We start from the raw sequence: 5,130 nt of genomic DNA on the forward strand, positions 1-5,130 counted from the left end.
ATTCTTAGTCATGCCTAGGACTGACTATAGATTAGCATCATTCTCAGACTCTAGAAGTTAGTTTTAGCCATCTCTTTAACTCATTTTTAAGTCATTGAGCATTTGTTCAGCATGTGGACCTTAAACTACTTTTCAAATCATTTTTAACGAGTTACTACCCTAAGCAAGATTTTCAGAGCAGAACAATATTTAAAACTCAATAGTAAGGATGTGAGAGCTGCCGAAAACGATGATTTATTACAGTAACGAAGTGGCGAAAAAAGATGCCTCTGGCCATCCAATATAAGTTCACATGACAAAAGAAGATATGGAGCAAGTTAAAATTCTTTTTCAAGTGATCAGGATCAAGTTTAGGCACATAGATAAATCTTACCAAGAATTGGGTGGTAGATCTCAGGAAAAGGACTAAGGAACACCATCCAGAGTGTCGAACAGAAAAGAAAGTGAAAAAATTGAGAAAGAAATGGCGGGAGGAATGAAATCATTAACTATAAGAAACAGCATATACCTCAATCTTCCTCATCTCAGCTTCTGTTTTTGCCTTCTGGTGATTTTCCCCACGCCTGTATTTTCATCTCCTCACGCTTAAATCTGCATAATAAATGCCAAAACTTCTTGCTTCAGAGAATATCTAGTGTGGCAGTGCAAATTATTCTCAAACGGTTGTGAAGCTCATCATAAATAGGTCTCAAGTTCCACTATCCAGACGATACAGGAATTTTTTTAACCGTTCCTCAATTTGCCTCAGATCACACAAACACGCACAAAGAAAAGGCAAGGAAAGGGGGTAAAAGGCAAGGCTAAGAATCTGTAAGGGGCAGGGAAATAATTAGTCAAGTATTGCCAACCTCACACATACTATCGGGTGTAAAGCAGAACAGAGATATGAAAGTTCCAAACCTCATCAGTAAATTCAAGACCATGAGTACTTGTAGCTTTATCAGTTTTCCCTTAACATTGTTTTTCTTCTTTTGATTTCTATCTGGTGTGTAAGGATGTTATCTTCTATTAGAATCCAAACTAATAAAAATTGGATTATATTTAGAAAACCTAAGGTATTTAATATTGGCAGTCCTTTATGCGCACAGCATAGGCACAAGGATATAACGCTTTGTATCGTAAATTACTATACATGATGATAAAATTTTAATCATGTAATCAAAGCCAACAGCCCTTCAGTGCTGCCACATGCTTGTAAGATCCATACATTTTAACAATCTTTTATGTTGTAACTGAACTTATTTCCACTGAGATTTTTCTGCTTTCATTATCAACAGATATCTAAGATGGCTTTCATACAAAAACTACATTCTAATATCCAATCAGAAGGAAGCCAAGAAGAGCATCAAATTTTTTGCATACATCATCAAAAGAAATGTGGAAAATACAGCTTCCTGTAGAGTCAACCACCATAAGGGAGTAGTTGATTCAAATTTCATTAGGAAAGATGCATGGATGTGTGAAAAACTAAGCAGAAAAAAGTAGCTGTGATAAATAATAAATTGAACGATAAGAGAAAACTGACCTGGCCATATACTTTGCCTTCTCTGCATCCTCCCATGCTGCTGCACGTGTTTCAATGACACTTTTAGGTTGTTGTTCAGCTGCTTTAGTTTTAAGTGAAGTGGAAGCATCTTTATCTTCCTCCTCTTTGCTAGCCCAAGCAGCAATGTTCATTTTACCTAATTGTGTCCCAAGGACCATTATTTCTCGCCTGGTTTTCATTTGCAGCTCCTTTTCAGAAAGTTCATTCTTGTTGAGATCCAGATGTCCACTAGGTAGATCAATTGGTGTTGATGCAGGGGGAGCTCTGCCTGGGGTAGAAGGCTGAGAAGAAGTTGGGCTGCGCATTGGTGTTGTTGCCCTTACAGGTGTACCAGTCCTTGACGGTTCCTGACTAGCAATAGGGGTCATTTCTGTTCCCATATCTCTCATTGATACAGACCGAGCTGTTGAAGGGGGAGGGATGAATGCTGTTGCACTCTGGATGGCCATAGATGAATTATGCTGGCTGAGATTAACTGCCAATATCAAATGCCAAAAGGAAATAAGGGATAAACCAAAGTAGTAAGTTTCAGGTCAGTTTCCATGATTCCTTAGCTAATTTACTAAACCGAAGTTAGGAATGAAACTTTGAAAAGAAAATACGTCCAAAACATCAACATGTTTAAGTTATACGTTTTTATTTCAAGATGCAAAGTTTGTCCAACACAACGTGGCTTTTTTGCTTAACTTTCCACACACATAGATGAATCGGCTCTTTCATTGCTCAATATAACATATCAGTACATACCAAATTCTCATTAATCTAGCTCAATTATTTACTATTGAAATCCGATCAAACTAAAATCTCTTAAATACAGAAACTGTTGAGAAATTAACTAGCTTTTCAGTAAATTGAAGGAATTTGCTTATTGATGTTTACATCATATGCAAGTATTTTAAATTTCATAGATGATTAATCTTTCAAACAGAATGGTATGATCCCCACATTGTTAGATAAAACGTTTGTTAATATCCATTTGTGAAGATATTGAAGATCTTGTTCAAGAAAAAAGAGGCCCATATTATCCCTTGCTGAAAATAAACCCAAAAAAAAAAAAAAAACCTAGTTACTTTAGAGTTAAAAAGCACGATTGTGTATCCTACAGCTTCATCCACGACTAATTCTGACACAATCAGCATGAAAAATAGCTGCTTATTATACTTCTTAGTCCACATGTTTTTCTTTTTGGTGCATGGGAGCATAGAAAGTCGAACTGAGACATCCTGCATATGACCCAAATCCCGCACCACTAAACCACATCCAATGGCTTTGAACTTCCACTGACAACTACTCAGCTTATGTCACTCCCAAGAAGAGGATTATCTACAGAGGAAATTAAAGTCCATCTTACCAACTTTTCCATATCTGTATCATATATTGGAAAATTTTGTTGCAATTGCATTGTAGAAGATCTATATACTAAAGCATGTTTTACTTGAAGACTTCACTAAAGAATTCTCAAACAAAATTGCAAGCTTACCATAAGCATCTGCAATTGCATAAGGCTCAGCTTCCCAACTCACAAACTTTTGGCCCCCACTTTCCATCTTTGTTTGATTTGTATCAATTCGCTTAGTGTCTGGCTCCTCCGAAGCAAACACTCTTTGATCTGGAACTTCAACAACAACCTTCAGTGAAGATTGCCGACCAAAACCAAGATTACCAACCTTACGTGATCCTACTTTTTCACTCTGGACCTGGGCCTGTACTGTCTTTGGCCTGTTTGAAGTTGGACTTGCTATCCACTTCTGGGCATCATCCCACTTAGATGGTGCTGGTTTGGAAAATGGTCCCAAGGGCACTCTTTGTGGAGCACGCTCAGCCTTTTGAAATTCGAACATGGATGATGACATGCTCATACAATCATGGCCACTATCATAATCCAAAGAAGGTTCTTCTAAGATTTTATGTCTTGAAGTGACTGCTGCATTGCCACGGTCTGCAACTTTGACTGAGCTGAAAGAACGAGCTGTAGCTAAAGTTGAACATTCAGGAAGGACACTCACAACATCCACATCTTTACATTGATCAGAACTGCTATCGCCTGTGATAGATATGTAATGAAAAGTTGATTACATAAAATAGCAACAGCAGATATTCAATCAATAAATCAAGGGTAAAAAGGGAAAAACTTCTTCCCCAAATCATAATGAAACGGCAAGGGTATCATATACCAATCCTTATTTCTTTCCTCTTCATCATTTTCGTTTTCTTTTTCTCTCTCTCATTTAACATAGCCCAGAGCGCATAACTCAATTTCAACAGTGACGAGAATTTTTAAGAAGCGAAGTGCATGAATCGCACATGATGATATGCCAACGGTGAAGATACCACACCACACCATGCCAAATCTTACACATTGACACAGCAACATCTCAGATTCATGTTACTAATTTTCATTATGCGGGGAAAATGAAGCCAAGAAAGCAACCACACCTGATTCATCAATGTCAGAAACATGAGATCTCGAAGTGAAAGTAGAGTCAGGCTCTTCCTCGTCTTTCTTCTTCTTCTCCACTCCCATTAGCATATTCCTCAATTTTCCAGGCGAAAATCCCCCACCACTCTGTAAAACCAAGTTCCCACAAAACCAATCACTTCAAAAGATAAACTCATGAACAGATTTCACTCAAATGTCAACATGCCAGTCTAAACTGACAGATCAAAAAAGACTTCCCACTAACCACACCGAAAACCCAAAAGGAAAAAAGGATTAAAAATGGTGGTTGTAGTATAAAGCATTCAGAAGAGGGAAAGCTAAAATGAATAAAAACAAGCAAAAGAATGAAAAGGGGGGAAGCAAGTGAAACAGATAAAAGCACCTGAGGCTTTTGGATCCTTTCGTAATCCATATTTGAAAGCTACGCTTTCTGTGGAAGCAACTTATCTTTTGAAAATGCAATGCAGCAATCCTTGTCTCTTTCTCTTCAAGTAAGTGTATCTCAGAGGTCCAAGTCTCAAGCTTGGAGCTGCACAGCCATCTTTTTCGGTGGTGGGCAGACAAAGACAAATTGCAGACTAGTACGGCTCATTGAGCACCCATGAGATGCCTTTGTAATGTGGCCCACTACAGTTCCCAATATTTTATGAATTTTCTACTAAGTTTTGACTGCCCTTTGAAGAAGGAATAGATCTTTCAAAGTTTTCTTCAAAGGAAGGGGTCATTAAACGCCGGTGGCGGCGAAGGGCTAGTGCGGATGAGATGAGGGTATAATCAAAATAATGTAATTAATTAAATTACATGAAAAAATCTTTATATATAATACTTTAAAAAAGAATATTTAAATAAAAAATATTGATTCATAGGTAAATAAAACATTTATTTATAAAAATTACAACAGAATTATTAGAGCACAAATTTGAAAACTTCCTTTTTTTAAAAAATCAAATGGTATTATCTATAACTCAAAAAGACCGGAAAAAGTATAAAATCCAGTTTGATTGGGTGTTTAGATTAATTTTTTTAAAATAATTTTAGTATTCGAAAAAAGTATAAAAAGTTTTATTTTAATTACGTAAAAATATTTTTTTAAAAAAATAATTTTAAACGTGTTTTAAACTCTTCCTAACTCATTCAAAACTTT

The 5,130-nt window shown here is 36.5% G+C and overlaps 1 pseudogene; it reads right to left on the reverse strand.

Moving 5' to 3' along the window:
* Positions 1 to 508: 508 nt before the first annotated feature.
* LOC114760915 (uncharacterized) lies at positions 509 to 4,428 on the reverse strand (annotated as a pseudogene).
* Positions 4,429 to 5,130: the final 702 nt, after the last annotated feature.

The sequence above is a fragment of the Neltuma alba genome, unplaced genomic scaffold, assembly GCF_004799145.2.
Source record: "Neltuma alba isolate B1F8T4 unplaced genomic scaffold, ASM479914v2 tig00011047_pilon, whole genome shotgun sequence".
In the NCBI taxonomy this organism is placed as follows: Eukaryota; Viridiplantae; Streptophyta; class Magnoliopsida; order Fabales; family Fabaceae; genus Neltuma; species Neltuma alba.